Source organism: Somniosus microcephalus, chromosome 15, assembly GCF_052327205.1.
Source record: "Somniosus microcephalus isolate GS21.2 chromosome 15, FLI_Smic_1.0, whole genome shotgun sequence".
NCBI classification, from domain to species: Eukaryota; Metazoa; Chordata; class Chondrichthyes; order Squaliformes; family Somniosidae; genus Somniosus; species Somniosus microcephalus.
Window position 1 is genome coordinate 57,191,543 of NC_141001.1, and position 17,760 is coordinate 57,209,302.

The 17,760-nt window shown below is 46.7% G+C and overlaps 1 pseudogene; it reads right to left on the reverse strand.

Moving 5' to 3' along the window:
* Window positions 1-17,760, reverse strand: part of LOC147106753 (natural cytotoxicity triggering receptor 3 ligand 1-like) — a 744,151-nt pseudogene that overhangs the window by 16,140 nt on the left and 710,251 nt on the right.

Consider the following 17,760-nt stretch of genomic DNA (forward strand, 5'->3'; position numbering starts at 1 on the left):
AAACCATCCCGCATACACTCCAAGAACTCGTCCTCAAGTCTACCTTTGCCCAAATCAATATGAAGATTAAAATTTCCCATGATTATAGCCGTACCTTTCTTACCAGCCTCTATTGTTTCTTGGACAATATCAGCAGAACATAGGATAATCAAATGTCTCTACCCACAGAAAACAGACACTTGATGTTGCTATTTCCTAGTCTAATGCAAAGGAAAACAATAGGAAAAACATAGTGCACTGAATTTCACTGCCTGTTAACCAGCTTTCTCCTGCCATGCCCATGCACAGGCTTATTTACTTGTACCAGTGGTACTGAGGGTAACATTTATTTTTTTACCTGTAGTAAGGAAAGCATTTTTATTTCCCAGGCATCAATGAAAACACAATTACTTTACTATCCGAGTTCAACTCTTGCAATCTTCTTTCAAAATCCTTTAAGGGGCCATATGTACCCCTCCCTTTCTTGCAGCAGCATTACCTCCAACTCAATACCATGGGTAATCTGCTAGTATACTAATAAATCACCAATAAATTTAACAACAGGAACTCACCAAGTTTGAAATGGTACCTTGTTGACAGAATTGTGCCTGTCGATTAACAAACAATGACAAACACAAAAAGACCATCTGGTCCATCAGTCTGTCCCACACAATTGTGATAGTTCGTGCATCACAATATATACACTCCCCACCCTACCCAAAACCATGTGATCTCCTGGGAGAGGCAAACAAACAGATGAAAACCCAGGCCAATTTGGGGAGAAAAAAAATCTGGATAATTCCTCTCCGACCCCTTAGATGATTGAAAATAGTCCAGATCATCACCTTGGCCCTGATGTTATGCTGTATCTACCTTTTGTATGAGATGATCTCCACCCCAGCCAGAAACAGGCCCAGCTCTCGCTTGAAGGAATTCAGCGCATCGGCTGAATATAGTATAAAGTGCTACATACTTCAGGATCGAGATTATGCCAAGTTGGGGGGATAGAGGGGGAGGTAGTTGCTCAGGATGCATACGAGCTATCCTGTAATACTATACCAATACATGCAATTATGTCAACATTTATTGTTTCAATGTGGGCTCTTCAAATACCCATAAAAAATGATCCAACTCCAACAATACTTAAATCAATTTACTTTTATAAAAATTACAAAGTACAGTAATACAACTAGACTGCTTATAGTTGCATGCATATGGTATCATTGAATATCTTTGCCTGATCTGCTTTAAATTTAGTGTAGTAGCAATTCAGCAGATTGTATGAGCAAAAGAAGAAATCATTCTTGGTGATTCTTACCTGAAACAGTCAGACGATTTTCCACTTCCACTATCTGGGGTTATAAAAACAACACAGGTGTAATCTCCTTCTTCAGTAAATTGCACATGTGGAAGATAGAGGGAAGCAATTCCCCTCTTCAAATCATCATCAAAAATTGTGGCTCCTTTTCTGTATGGTGTACGTTTTCCACCTGTTCTGGACTTACTACATGCAGATAGCACCCTATAGTGGTAGTTAGTGTATAGCAGTGTTAGTGTATGGCGTTAGGTTATTTGACCTTCCCGCTTTAACCCAGAAGTAGTATTCCAGAAAGAACCTACTGAGTTATGGAGAATCTCCCATGAGGGATTCTCAATCCTGTGTCATTTCATCTTATATGCTGGGCAGGACGCAATGTCTGTGAGTTTCTTTGTTTGTTAACATGATAGCAACTTTGGCAGTGTAGTATTTGACAATACTTTGTTTATAAGAAGTTATTAGTTGGTAGCTACAGAAGTTTAGCTCAAGTGATATTTAGTTATACAATTAGTCTATTCTATTGTTATAAATATGTTTATATCTTATGTAACATCTAATGTATAGTACTCAGTTCTATGTACAAAACATACTTTATCTTTGTTTACAGTTTCACAAATTTGTTCAAGTAAAGCTTCAAAACAGCAAACCCGCTTCTCGAGGAATCATTTGAATAAATGTTTAGCTGGCTGGATAACTAGATAGGAGTACGCCTAGTGAAACCAGTACACCACCAATGAATTGATACACCTCTCATCTGGTAGAATCTGGAGCACCTAATTTTTGGAAGAACCACAGAACTCCCACATTTTTAAGATCAATTTCTTTAGTCGTGTAACCAGACACTTGGCATTCAAGATGAACCTCTTTATTTACAATGGCTTTCACAGTTCTTGAATTCATCGACACAATTAGGTCACCTCCCTCTGCAATAATTAAGACCAAAATTATCAGTATACAAATCAATTTCCTAACATAAAGTAGGACAAATTGTTTTAGAAAAGAATGATTACTAATGTTAAAATAAACGTGAATTTATGATACATTTTTGTTAATATGGTGCCCGACAGCCAGCGCCTTCTATAATAGGCACTTCCATAGGATGACAGCAAATGCAAATAGCCTTGTTAGGTGGTACCTATCGGTCACCAGTTATTATGGTGCTGAAAGTGCCGAGGTCTTAAGCCACATGTAGAACACAGAAATGCACTTTTAACATTGCTGGCCAATACAGGGAAGGGCTGAGGCAAGAAATTTTAAATTGTGATTGCAGATGTAAGGATATTTAGCACTGCGCTTTGCAAATAATTGTACATGCATATGTGCAACTGTTTCCCACCAGTACCGAGTCCTGACTTGGAATGTGAATGTGAGTAGAAGCAATTATAAAATATGAATGGGGTACTACAAAAATCGCCAAAGAACCAAGCTAAATAAGTCTAGTACCAACAGTAAATCCCAAAAAACAAAATTTACCATGGATGCAGGGTGGGAAGAGGTAATTAGAATGGGAGGAGAGTGTGGGTGGAGTATAAATACCAGCAGAGACAAGTTGGGCTAAACAGCCTGTTATTGTGCTGTAGATTCCATGTAATTCTACGTAGCCTATTCGAGTCGGCATCTCATCAAATGCTCCATTCCAGTTTGCTTCTGCCTATATTCTTGCTACAAACCAGAGAGCTATTGGATACAATATTTATTCCACATTTATTTGGCCCAAAATTACAACGTATTTGCTTCTTTGTTGCTTGTGCTTTATTTGGACAAATAAAGATCCCAGAAATGTGTCTGCTACACATCACACAAAGGATGCTGATTTCCCTGCAATTCCACATCCAAAATTTTCAATATCCCATGACGGCAAACATCATGGTTATGGACACCAGATTACAGTGACTGAGTAAATCAAATTCCACTGAAAAATTACATATTTCATGACATAATTAAACTTAACTATAAAGTTGTCTTTTAGTAGCTTCATAAAGTGGGCAGCACGGTGGCATAGTGGTTAGCACTGTTGCCTCACAGCGCCAGGGACCCGGGTTCAAATTCGGCCTCAGGTGACTGTCTGTGTGGAGTTTGCACATTCTCCCCGTGTTTGCGTGGGTTTCCTCTGGGTGCTCCGGCTTCCTCCCACAGTCCAAAGATGTGTGGGTTAGGTTGATTGGCCATAATAAAAATTGGCCCTTAGTGTTAGCGGGGATTAAATACATGGGGTTATGGGGTTACGGGGATAGGGCTTGGGTGGGATTGCTGTCGGTGTAGGGACCGGGTGCTAGGGTTTGGATGATCAGCCATGATCTCGTTGAATGGCAGAGAAGGGCCGAATGGCCTACTCCTGCTTCTATGTAAATGTTTTTACTTGAGGGCCTCAGCTTCTCCCAAAAGCCTGGGCTTGGCCTTGATATTCTTCCTCCAATTTATGGTTCTCTTTGCTGAAGACAGATTCATCAGTAGCAGTTTTTCTGCCCAACTGACACAATGACCTTGATATTAACCCCCCACGACAGGCGGGAGGGGGTCGGTGGGGCATTTAAAAGTGAAATAATGACCCTCAACCCGCCCTTTTTTACGGTGGATATCGGGGCGTCGGAGTGTCCCGCCATGGAGAGGCGAGATGCTTAATTGACATATTTAAATCAGTGCAATTGGGAGCCCGATTTGAAATTTACTGCTGCTGCACGGATTTCCCAGGGGCAGGAAACTCGGAGGTAAAAGGGAGGCGAGAGCTGCTGGCCCCCCTTCAGCACTCCTTGTGGGCCAAGAGGAGCAGGACTGCTCCCCAGATGCCCCACAAGGAAGCCTTTGACTAGAGGGCAGATTTCAAAAGTTTTATTCAAATAGTTTATATTTAATGTTTTTCTCAAAGACTTTTTTTTAACCACAGGGTGTTTGTGTGAGCGAATAAAGTCCACTTCAAACAAAGAGACAAAGCTGATTACACAATTGTTGCATCATTTGTTTGAATGAATGATTAACGACGAAGGTCAGAGAATGTTTCAGATGAATATGTGGCTAGAGGAATGGTGCAAGGGGGAGGGATTCAAATTCCTGGGACATTGGAACCGGTTCTGGGGGAGGTGGGGCCAGTACAAAATGGACGGTTTGCACCTGGGCAGGGCCGAACCGATGTCCTAGGGGGAGTGTTTGCTAATGCTCTGGGGGAGGGTTTAAATCAAAATGGCAGTGGGTTGGGAACCTGAGCGGGGAAACAGAGGAAAGGGAAACAAGGATAAAAGCAAAAGACAGGAAGGAGAAAAACAAGTGACAGGCAGAGAAATCAAGGGTTTAAATCAAACATGGCCACAGTAAATAATAATTCTAAAAGATCTAAGAGCGTTAAAAAAACAAGCCTGAAGGCTTTGTGTCTTAATGCGAGGATCATTCATAATAAGGTAGATGAATTAGCTGCGCAAATAGAGGTAAACGAATATGATATGATTGGGATTACGGAAACATGGCTCCAGGGTGGCCAAGGCTGGGAACTCAACATCCAGGGGTATTCAATATTCAGGAAAGATAGGCAGAAAGGAAAAGGAGGTGGGGTAGCATTGCTGGTTAAAGAGGGGATTAACACAATTGAAAGGAAGGATATTAGCTCTGATGATGTGGAATCTGTATGGGTAGAACTGAGAAATACCAAGGGGCAGAAAACGTTAGTGGGAGTGGTATATAGACCTCCAAACAGTAATGCGGAGGTCGGGGATGGCATTAAACGGGAAATTAGAGACTCGTGCAATAAGGGCACAGCAGTTATCATGGGTGACTTTAATCTACATATAGATTGGGCTAACCAAATTAGTAACAATACTGTGGAGGAGGAATTCCTGGTGTGTATACGGGATGGTTTCCTGGACCAATATGTTGAGGAACCAACTAGAGATCAGGCCATCTTAGACTGGGTATTATGTAATGAGAAAGGATTAATTAGCAATCTTGTTGTGCGAGGCCCCTTGGGTCGGAGCGATCAGAATATGATAGAATTCTCCATTAAGATGGAGTGAAATAGTTGATTCAGAGACTAGGGTCCTGAATTTAAATAAAGGAGACTACGATGGTATGAGGTGCGAGTTGGGTAGGATTGATTGGGGAATGTCACTCAAAGGGTTGACGGTGGATGGGCAATGGCAAACATTCAAAGCTCGCATGGATGAACTACAGAATTTGTTCATCCCAGTTTGGCATAAAAATAAAACAAAAAAGGTGACTCAACCGTGGCTAACAAGGGAAATTAGGGATAGCAGAAGATCCAAGGAGAGGACATATAAATTGGCCAGAAAAAGCAGTAAACCTGAGGATTGGGAGCAGTTTAGGATCCAACAAAGGAGGACAAAGGGTTTAATTAAGAGGGGGGAAATAGAGTATGAGAGTAAGCTTGCAGGGAACATAAAAACTGACTGTAAAGGCTTTTATAGATATGTGAAGAGAAAAAGATTGGTGAAGTCAAGCGTAGGTCCCTTGCAGTCAGAATCAGGGGAATTTATAATGGGGAACAAAGAAATGGAAGACCAATTAAATACATACTTTGGTTCTGTCTTCACAAAGGAGGACACAAATAACCTCCCAAAGATGTCAGGGAACATAGGGTCTAATGAAAGGGAGGAACTGATAGAAATCAGTATTTGTAGGGAAATGGTGTTAGGGAAATTGATGGGATTGAGGGCTGATAAATCCCCAGGGCCTGATAAGCACCCTAGGATGTAGATTAAGGAAGTGGCCCTAGAAATAGTAGATGCATTGCTGGTCATCTTCCAAAATTCGATAGACTCTGGAACAGTACCCATGGATTGGCGGGTAGCTAATGTTACCTCACTGTTCAAAAAGGGTGGTAGAGCAAAAACGGGGAATTACAGACCGGTAAGCCTGACATCGGTAGTGGGGAAAATGCTAGAGTCCATTATAAAGGATGTAATAGCAGAGCACTTGGAAAAAAGTGACCGGATCGGACAAAGTCAACATAGCTTTACAAAAGGTAAATCGTGCTTGACTAATCTACTGGAATTTTTTGAGGATGTAACTGGTAAAATAGATAAGGGAGAACCAGTGGATGTGGTGTATTTGAATTTTCAAAAGGCTTTCGATAAGGTTCCGCATAAGAGTTTAGTGTGTAAAATTAAGGCACATGGGATTGGGGGCAAGGTATTGACTTGGATAGAGAACTGGTTGGCAGACAGAAAGCAAAGAGTTGGAATAAACGGCTCTTTTTCCGAGTGGCAGGCAGTGACTAGTATTCTTTAGTGATTAAAATTGATGTGCCTTCAATAACCACAAAACTAGAGTTATAAACTTTAACAAGTTGGCTTTTAATCACTAAGATCAGAGCTAACATCTCAACACACTGACTGGCTCGCAGGAATGAGTCATAAAGATCCTGGGACCTTTATGGAAGAGAAGTCAGGGGTGGAGCCAAGAGCCAAGACCTGGAACATTCCAGGTTAGTCAGGAAAGAGGAAGTGAAACTATACACCGTGTGGGGGAGGGTAATATACATGAGTGCAAAATGAATACAGGCAAGCCAAACACATTTCATTACATTCCTGCAATCTAGTGAGCACCTGCTCCAGGTTGGCAAGGTGATCACTGTCATTTTCGCCCGTGACCAGGATGTCGTCCAAATAACACTGGGTCCCTGGGATCCCTTGCAGGACTTGTTCCATTGCCCTCTGCCAAATAGCCGGAGCTGATGCTACCCCGAATACCAGCCGGTTGTATTGGTAGAGACCTTTATGGGTGTTGATTGTGAGGTATTTTTTTGATGCTTCTTCTACCTCCATTTGCAGATACGCCTGGGCCAGATCAATCTTAGTGAAGCGTTTCCCTCCAGATAGCGAGGCGAAAATATCTTCAATCCGCGGAAGTGGATATTGTACGGTGTGAAGGATCGGGTTCACTGTTACCTTAAAGTCCCCACAGATGCGAACCTTCCTTGGTTCCCCAGGCGTGCTGCTCAATGACTTTTTCATCACAGGGACGATGGGTATAGCCCACTTGCTCCGGTCTACCTTGGACAGTACACCTGAACGTTCCAGACTCTCCAGCTCTGCTTCGACGGCTGGGCGGATCGCATAAGGTCTTAAAAAATTTTGGGCTTGCGTTTTCTTCAATTTTAATCATCGCTGTCATGCCTTTTAGTGTTCCGAGTCCTTGCTGGAACACTTCTTTCGCGTCAGTTAGGATCTTTGACAGCCGCCCAGGTGTGACGTCGTCATCCTTTTTGTCAGCCACAGTCAGTGCCTGTATGGAATACCAATCCAGTTGTATTTTCCGGATCCATTCACATCCCAGTAATGGTGGTCCTCCATCTTGCAATACATACAGGTCTAGTTTTGGTGTTTCCTTACCGTTATATATAACGGTCACCCTTATTTTTCCTTTGGGGTAGACTTTTTGCCCCGTGTACGTCTTCAAAATAATTTTTGTGTCTCTCAAGGGTATGTGTGAGAATAGCCGCTCGTAGTCCCGTCGGTTTATGACTGTTAGGGCTGATCCTGTGTCCAATTCCATCTTTACCTGGACTCCTGCTATCTTGAGAGTGACCCAAATGGTTTGGTGATCCTCCGTTGTGATCACATTATGTAGTTTCAGACAACTCAGTTCCCTGCTTTCGGAGTCGTTATCACTCTTTTGTTCATCTGAACTATTCTCCGTCATCTTATGTACCTTCTTGTACTTTCCTTTGGTAGGTTTCTTATTGCTGGTTTTCTTTCCTGACCTGCAGACTCGTGCTATGTGTCCTACTTTTCCACACTGTCTGCACACTTTGTCTTTGAACCAGCAATCATTCTGGTCGTGTGTTGTTCTGCCGCAGCGATAGCACTTCTCTGTTCCATATGACATTTCGTTTGTGCCATATTCTTGCGGTCTCTGTTGTATCTCTGCAGCGCCCCGTGCTGCTGCTTCATATGATACCGCAATGCTGAAAACCTTTTCCAGCGTAAGGTCCTTTTCAGATAAAAGCCATTTCTGGGTTCCTTCACTTTGAAGCCCACACACAAACTTGTCCCTTAAGGTATCTGCCAGTCCCGCTCCAAACTGGCAGTGTTTCGATAGTTTGCGCAGTTCTGTTAAATAATCAGCATTGCTTTCATCCTTCTGCTGGTTCCGTTTGTGAAACTTGAATCTTTCTGCTATCAGCAGCGGTGTGGGGTTTAAATATTCCTGTAGTATCGTTGCTATGTCTTCAAAACTCTTTTCCATTGGCTTCGTTGGGGTTACTAGATTTTGTAATAAACCATACGTCTTTGCACCCATTAAATTTAACAATACCGACGCTTTCTTGTCATCTGACACCTCATTTGCCTTGCAGTATACCTCTATTCGTTCGACATATGTAGTCCAATTTTTGACTTCATTGTCAAATGCGGTGATACTGCCACTCTTCGGCATTTTGGGTGTGGTTTAAAATGGCATCTCCCAATGGCTTAAAATGGCGTCTCCTGCGCTTTCCTTCCTCCCCCGCTGCTGCCAACGCCGCTCCCGGCGGTTCTTGTGGCAATAGTGGCGCCCTGTAGGTTTCGCGCGCTTCTCCTGCGCTGCTGCCAACACCACTCTTGGCGGTCCTCGTGGCAATGGCGGCGCCTTGCAAGTTTCTGTGCGTCTCTCTCTTCCTCTCTTCGACGCTGCTCGGCCCCTGAACACCGACTGCGCCCTGTGCGCTCTGCCCTCTCTCTCTCTCCCCCGTCGACGCTGCTCGGCCCATTGCTGTGCCGCTCGGTCGGGCTCTAGCCCACCGCTGTCCGGGAAGGGTCTGCGCACTACCTGTTGCCAGCCCGTTTCGCTGGACCACCTCGACTGGAAAGCCAAGCCTGGCTCTCGACAGCCTCCCCTGCAATTCTCGAGTCTCTGCTGGATGACTGGGCGGTTGCCCGTGGTCGACGCCCGAGTCTCTGGCCTTGACCTCCAATCCACTGATCTCCAGGAACGAATCCCCGGGAGGTGATGCAGAGTTGCAGGTAGGTTCGAACTTGCCTTGTCGCCAATGTTGTGTCCTTGTATAATAAAACACAGACTGCAGGAGAACGGTACAACAGGTGTTTACTAAACGTGGCTCACACTGGAACTGATCTGTACAGATTACTACTCAGTGCTATATACAGGTGTGGTCACTGCCAGTACTGCAGTACACATGAGCTGTGAAAGGTAGTTCCCCCCTTAAAGGTATATACATTACACAGGGCACCGTGCCTGATGTGCCTTCAATAACTCAAAGACAAGGAATTTAAAGGATTCAACTAAGGCTTTTAATCACTAAACTAAGGCTTTTAATCACTAAGAACATAGCAGCATAGCAGGTCTTCCCACATCGGGTTCATCTGGTAGTGAGTGACTCATACAGCTCCTGAGACCTTTATATGGCAAAAGACAGGGGCGTAGCCAATACACACAATAGGAACAAAAGGGTGTGGTTCACACAATACAAGCAGGTAAAATACAAGCAGGTCTGATGAAGGCATATTTCATCACATTCACCCCTTCTACAGATTTAGTCTGTCCGGGGGTGTGATAGTCCTTCCTGAACGTCGCAACAGTACCTCGGGTTCCGACCGGGAGTCCGTGGTGCCCTCCTGGGCATACCCATGTGCCGGGGGTGTTGCAGGTACTTCTGGGGGTGGTGAGGATACCTCTGGGGATGGTGGAGGTTCTTCTGGGGATGGTGGTGATGGGTCGTCGTCATCGCTTCCTGCCGAGGCGAGGTCCTTTATGGACACGGTGTCTTCACGCCCATCTGCGTGCTTGACGTACGCATACTGTGGGTTTGCGTGGAGTAGGTGTACTGCCTCCACGAGGGGATCCGTTTTGTGGCCCCTCACATGCTTCCGTAACAGGACTGTCCCTGGGGTGGAGAGCCACGAGGGTAGGGATACTCCTGAGGTTGATTTGTGGGGAAAAACAAACATCTTCTCGTGAGGAGTGGCATTAGTAGCAGTACACAGTAGCGACCTTATCGAGTGGAGTACGTCTGGGAGGACCTCCTGCCAGCGGGAGGTGGGGAGGCCTTTAGACCTTAGTGCTAAGGTGACCGCCTTCCACACTGTCGCGTTCTCCCTCTCCGGGGGTTATAACTAGTGGTCCGACTCGTGGCTATCCCCTTCGACAGCAGGTATTGGCGCAGTTCATCGCTCATGAACGACGCCCCCCTGTCAGTGTGGATGTAGTTCGGCATGCCGAACGTGCAAAACAGGCTGCCGAGGCATTTGATGACCGTGGCACTGGTCATATCTGGGCAGGGGTAGGCGAATGGGAAGCGGGACTACTCGTCCACAATGTTGAGAAAGTACACATTGCGGTCGGTGGAGGGGAGTGGTCCCTTGAAATCTAAGCTCAGGCGCTCGAATGGCCGTGTAGCATTGATCAAGTGGGCTCGGTCGGGTCTGAAAAAACGGGGCTTGCATTCCGCACAGGTGCGGCAGTCCCTGGTCATTGACCGGACCTCCTCGATGGAATAGGGCAGGTTACGGGATTTTATAAAGTGGAATAGCCGGGTGATCCCCGGGTGGCAGAGGCCATTGTGGAGGCCCTGTAGCCTGTCCCCCTGGATGCTGGCACACATCCCTCGTGATAGGGCGTCGGGGGATTCGTTGAGGGACCCTGGCCTATATATTATGTCGTACTCAAACGTGGAGAGTTCGATCCGCCACCTGAGAATTTTGTCGTTCTTGATCTTCCCCCTCTGTTTGTTGTTAAACATGAAGGCTACCGACCGCTGGTCGGTAAGCAGGGTGAAGCGTTTGCCGGCTAGATAGTGCCTCCAGTGCCGCACTGCCTCCACTATGGCCTGGGCCTCCTTCTCTACTGAGGAGTGCCTGATCTCGGGCCCTTGGAGGGTTCTTGAGAAAAAGGCTACGGGCCGCCCATCCTGGTTGAGGGTGGCTGCTAAAGCGAAGTCGGACGCATCGCTATCGACCTGGAAAGGGATGTTTTCGTCCACTGCCCGCAGTGCGGCCTTCTCAATGTCGTGTTTAATGCTGTTGAAGGCGGCGTGGGCCTCGGCTGTGAGCGGGAAGGACGTTGATTTCAGGAGGGGACGGGCCTTGTCGGAATAATTGGGGACCCATTGGGCGTAATAGGAGAAGAACCCCAGGCACCTTTTCAGGGCCTTGGGAGTGTTTGGTAGGGGTAGCTCCCGTAGGGGGCGCAATCGGTCGGGGTCTGGACCGATTTCCCCGTTTTCCACCACGCAGCCCAGGATACAGAGGCGCGTGGTGCTAAAGACACACTTATCCTCGGTGTAGGTGAGATTGAGTCTGAGGGCGGTTTTCAGAAATCTCGCGAGGTTCGAGTCGTGGTCTTGCTGGTCGTGGCCGCAGATGGTGACGTTGTCTAGGTATGGGTAGGTGGCTGTTAACTGGTTCTCATCGACCATGCAGTCCATCTCCCGCTGGAAGACCGAGAGCCCGTTCGTTACCCCAAAGGGGACTCTGAGGAAGTGGTAGAGACGTCCGTTCGCCTCGAAGGCGGTGTATGGACGGTCCTCCGGCCTAATGAGGAGCTGGTGGTATGCCGATTTTAGGTCGATGGTGGAAAACACCCGGTATTGCGCGATTTGGTTAACCATATCCGCTATGCGGGGCAGAGGGTAGGCGTCTAGCTGGGTGTATAGATTAACCGTCTGGCTATAATCTATCACCATCCGTTTCTTTTCGCTACCCTTAACTACTACTACCTGGGCGCGCCACGGGCTGGTACTGCATTCGATGATACCCTCCCGCTTGAGTCTTTCTACTTCCGACGCAATGAACCGTCTATCCTCCCAGCTGTACCGCCTACTCTTGGTCGCTATGGGTCGACAGTTGGGTGCGAGGTTGGCGAACAGAGAGGGCGGCTTGACCTTCAGGGTAGCCAGACCGCACACTGTGAGGGGTGGCTGGGACCCACCGTAGGTAAGCGTGATACTTTGGTGGTGGCACTGGAAGTCCAGACCCAAGATCACGCTCACACAGAGATCTGGCATTATCAGTAGTTTAAAATCTCTGTAATCATTGCCTTTTACCGACAACATAACCGCGCAGAAACCTGTAATTTTTGAGGTATGAGTCTTATCAGCCATGGCGATTTTGCCCTGTGTGGGGACTATCGTTAGAGAAAGTCGTTTTACCAGGCTAGGATGAATAAAGCTTTCGGTGCTCCCGCAGTCAATCAAGCATTTAACCTTGTTCCCGTTTACCTCTATGTCCATCATCGATTTAGACAACGGATGTGGCCTGGATTGATCCACTGTGATCGAGGCCACCAGCGGGTCCTGGAGGTCCGTGTAGTCGGGGCAAGATGGTGGACTCCATGAGGGTGGACAAGATGGCTTCCAAGATGGCCGCTCCCACGGCACGCATGTGGCAGTGGTGGAGTTGGAGGCGGGGTTCCCTCTGCAGACTTTGCTGAAATGTCCTTTCTTCCCGCATTTAAAACAGGTGGTGCCCTTCGCTGGGCACAGATGCCTGGAGTGTTTGTCCTGACCGCAGAAGTAGCATTTCGGGCCCCGATGCATCGCGGCAGTAGTGGGGCTCCTGGGTGGAGGCTGGGGCTCCGATGGTGCTGGGCTGGCCTGAGACCTGGGAGGTGAAGATGGCTTCCAAGATGGCGGCCCCCACGGCACGCACGAGGCGGAGTGGGCGCGTGGCCTGGGGAACAGGATTCAGAGTTCCTCTGGGCCATATCCAGCGATCGCGCTATATCTATAGCCTGTTTTAAGTCCAGTCCCTCCTTTTCAAACAGTTTCTGCCGAATATAATTTGAACTGAGGCCCGCAATAAGGGAGTCTCGAATCAGCTCCTCCGTGTACACGATGGCAGACACGGCCTTACAGTTACAGTCTCTGCCCAGTACTTTTAGGTTTAGTATAAAGTCCCCTAGTGCCTCACCATGCCGCTGCGTGCTAGTAGTCAGAAGATGCCTGGCGTACACCACGTTTATTGGCCGCGCGTAGTGGGCCTTCAGGTTGGTGCAGGCCTCCTCGTAGCTGGTGGCATCTTGGATGAGAGGGGAGACCCGATGGCTCACCCAGTTTCGCAGGATTCCCAGTTTCATGTCTCCGGTAGCGGTTTCAGCTGCGGCTATGGCAGTGGATGAGTTTGCAATGAAAAATTCGAAGCATTGGAACCAGTGTCCGAACTGTGTGGCTGCGTCTGAGACATGGGGGTCCAGATCCAAGCGCTCTGGTTTCAGGAGTCGATCCATCTTGGTGTTTTAGTGATTAAAATTGATGTGCCTTCAATAACTCAAAGACAAGGAATTTAAAGGATTCAACTAAGGCTTTTAATCACTAAACTAAGGCTTTTAATCACTAAGAACATAGCAGCATAGCAGGTCTTCCCACATCGGGTTCATCTGGTAGTGAGTGACTCATACAGCTCCTGAGACCTTTATATGGCAAAAGACAGGGGCGTAGCCAATACACACAATAGGAACAAAAGGGTGTGGTTCACACAATACAAGCAGGTAAAATACAAGCAGGTCTGATGAAGGCATATTTCATCACAGTGCCCTTCACAACAGAATGAGAGCTCTCTCTGGGGCTCCCGCGGGGCTTCTCCAGGATCGTCTGCATTACCGCACTGGACGCCGTGAGACACCCATCTCTGCATTCAGGGATCTGAACCCGTCTCCGAGGGCAACGGAGGCCATCGCCTGTCCCTTTAAAAGTGACCAGGCTGTGTGACTCAGCGGTGCAACAGCTGGGAAGCTACAATTGGTCTGAGCATCCCCGAGATAGGGAGGCGGGGAATAAAATCAGCCAAGGTCCCTGCTCCTGATCACTATCCAGTGACCCCGGTAGGAAGAGTGTGGGTGAATGCTGGATGAGGACCGGATCAGGCTCAGTCTGTGATACTGTAGGAGTCGCTGGAAATCAACAGACTGCGAGACTTTCGTAGCAGCAAAGAAAAACGCGTGTTAGCTTTATTAACTCTCCGCATGGATTGAGGGAATCGGCCTCGTTGCAGGGCTATGACATCATCACACAATCGACGACTCTTAAAGGGACCCTGCCCCGATAACCCAACCAAGTTCCGTACATAACGTGGAGCGATAACAACATTGGCTAAACATAGTGAATTGTGTTAATGTCCCTATGTGGTCTCCGCCACAATACTCTGCTTAATCCACTATCCTGCCAACGCTCACTCGTACCAAATGGCCATTTGAGTAAGGCACTCCTGGAGGATGCCTGACTGCTATGGAAGCACACTGCAGCTGGAAGTCGGGTGAGGAAGTGGTGAAGGGAGACTGAGGGAGGTAAAAAAGGGAGAAAAGGTTCAACAGATCAGATTTAAAAGGATGCTGAACAGTAACAGCTTGGTAGCCTAGTGGTTAAGGTCCTGGACTAACTAGTCCAGAGGTTGTGAGTTCATAATCCCACCATGGGAAGTTGTGAAACTGAATTCAAGTTGTGAGATGGAACCAGGAAAAACTGACCATGAAAACCAGACTATTGTAAAAACCCAACTGGTTCACTAATGTTCCTCAGGAAAGGGGACCTGCTCCTGCTTCCCCTTCCCCTTCCCTCCCCCATCTTTACCTGGTCCAGTCACACACTATGTAGTTGACTCCTAATAGGGATGGGCAATAAATACTGGCTTGCTACTGTTGCCCTGATTGCCAATCATGATCTTAGGCAATAGGTACTGATTAGAGGGAGAATGCATTTGCTGGGGAGGAAGGGATCAGTGTGTCAATTAGGCAAAGGCACACTTTCTGGCTACACAGCAGCATTGGCAGAGGCCTGGGAGCAGGGCTTCAGTCAATCTTATCAACAACAGAAGTTTTTTGGTGCATGGGGATTATAGGAAAGGGCGATGGGAAAAAGTGTGATTAGGCTTTAAGATAGAGATTGTGCTTTTGAAACTGGTAAAATGTGTTACCCTCACTATTGAAAACTTACACACTGAGCAGTGAAGGGGAAGAGTGCAACTGAATAAGCTACAGGACTCACCGATGAAAGCTCCTGCTGTGTCATGGCTGAGGTCGAAGAGCTGGGATGGTAGGAAACTGGTTGGAGCATCAGCCGATCTGGGTTCGACCGCTTCCGCCACAGGCCCCGGACTGAGGCCCGGGCTTCCAAAGGTGTTCTGACACTCGTGGCTGAAGTCATCGGGTGCACTGGGATTAGGGTTCAGCAGGTCATTCAAAAACGTCAACTCGTGTTTCTCCAGATCCTCACTTTCTAACATGTCTGCCAGTAGGTCCTTCGGCACTGAAACACAAAGGAGAGCTGTGGTTGTACCAAGCTGAGTGAACACAAACACTTCCTAATCAGCCCATGACTAAACAGGCTGCAACCACACGACATTCACTCAGTGGGGACATTTGCTGCAATTGGTAAGTTGAACGAGTACAGGCAGCATGAAGACCACAGATTGGAGCACAGAATCAGAGGAGATAAAAGGTCATTATGGAAGCAGAGTGATGCAAGATTCATTAACCGCTGTGATCAGGTGGAAAGCCTCCATCTGTGAAAGGAACGAACAGTGGAGGTATTCAGTGCAGTATTCATCGGAACAAACTGGAACAGTTCAGGAGTATGTCACGAGAATAAAGGCAATTAACTGAAGACAGCGTGCAGACATAAATACCCCATCGTGTCTCACAAAGCTGTGAAGATTGTGAAAGAATTTTAAAAAATAATTTGCATTTATATAGCACCTTTCAGGACCTCAGGATGCCCCAAAGCACTTACAGCCCACTGCATTTGGCATGGTTAGTTCTTCACTAGAGCTATCGATAGGTAATTACCATCTCGACCTGAATCTTATACTCAACACGGAAGATCTACATGGACTCCAGTCATGAAGCAGGGCTTGAACTCAGAAACCTAATTTAATACCAACTGCTATTAGATGGATGGAGGGAGGGGGCAAGGGAAGGGGCTTGATGTTAATGTTTGCTTAATTTTCAGCAGAGAATATGTTTGCCATGTGACTTCAAATTGCTAGCTCCATGGTATGGTACTGAAAGTGACCTTTTGTTGTTGGTGAAAGATCATAACTGTGAACGAACATACCAGGCCCCGTACTCGAGTTAATGGTACTATACTAAACAGTTGTTGATGGACAGGATGACTGAGCTGCAGCTCATAACACCTGACATTCAAATAGCAAAGTGGGCTGGTGGATGGGAATGAGCAAATCTCCTTCTAGATCCTCCCCTCTGAACACTGAAACTCAAAAAGAACTGGAACTAGAGGCGACATAAGGTTTTATTCATGCAGTGAGTTGTTGTGATCTGGGGTGCATTGCTTGAAAGGTTGGTGAAAGCAGAGTCAATAGAAACTTTCAAAATTGAATTGGATAAATATTAGAAGGGAAAATATTTACAGGGCTATGGGGAAAGAGCCAGGAAGTGGGATTAATTAAATAGCCGGCACAGGCATGATGGGTTGAATGACTTCCTTCTGTGCTGTATGATTCTATCATTCCATGAATCTATGTGGTCATTGGTCAGTGAGTGAGTGGAGATGTACAGTCCTGTACCTGAATAGGTGCTACATTAAGTGACATGTGTCATTGATCAGTGAGTGGAGAGGTATCGTCCTGTACAGCTGCCAAGCCATTCAGGGGTGAAATCAGAAACCATTTTTTAACACATAGGTTAGTAGAAATCTGGAACTCCCTCCCACAAAAGACTTGATTTTAGGAAAATTGGCAATTTCAAAACTGAAAGAGATAGATTTTTTTAGGTAAGGTTGTGAAGGCATATGGAGCAAAGGTGGGTAAATGGAGTTGAAACAGATCAGCCATGATCTAATTGAACGGGGGAGCAAACCCAAGGGGCTGAATGGCCTCCTTCTGTTCCTAATGTTCCTATGTTCCTGTAAGAGAGAGTTGTTTGCAGGGGTGGATGAAGATGGAAATGGGGTTGGAAGGTGGTAGGGGGTTATGGGTGATACAATGAATTGGTCAGAGATGGCCTTGTCAGTGATTGAGACCATGGAAGTAGTGAGGCCAGGAGAGATGGCAATGTAGCGGGGGTGGCTGTGATGGGTAGGAGTGTTTAAGGGCCAACAGGAGTGCAGTAAAATCAGAGGAGAAAGGATAAGGGGAGTTGAGATGGAGATTGAAATGACCGAGGATGGGGAGTCATTAAGTGCAGAGACTGAAGGAGGAAAGCAGGGAGGATGTGTGGGTGAGAAACCTGGGGTGGTGGGCAACAGAGAACAAGAGTTTTAAAGGGGAGAAGAGTGGAACAAATGTCACAACGGACTGCTCTGATGTCACAACGGACTGCTCTGATGTCACAATGGACTGCTCTGATGTCACAATGCAGCATTCTGATGTCACAACTTCCACATGACGTCATTAAGCAGCTTCAATCCCTGACACACGAACATCCCAATTTGGGGACAATTCTGCTCAAAATGTCTGTCCTACACTTCCATTTCCACATCTTTTGTCACAAGTACTTTGAGTGTCTGTGGTGTGGTGGGTTCTTTATTAGGAACAAACAGCTGCTCAATCCAATATTGGCTGCCAAGTGCT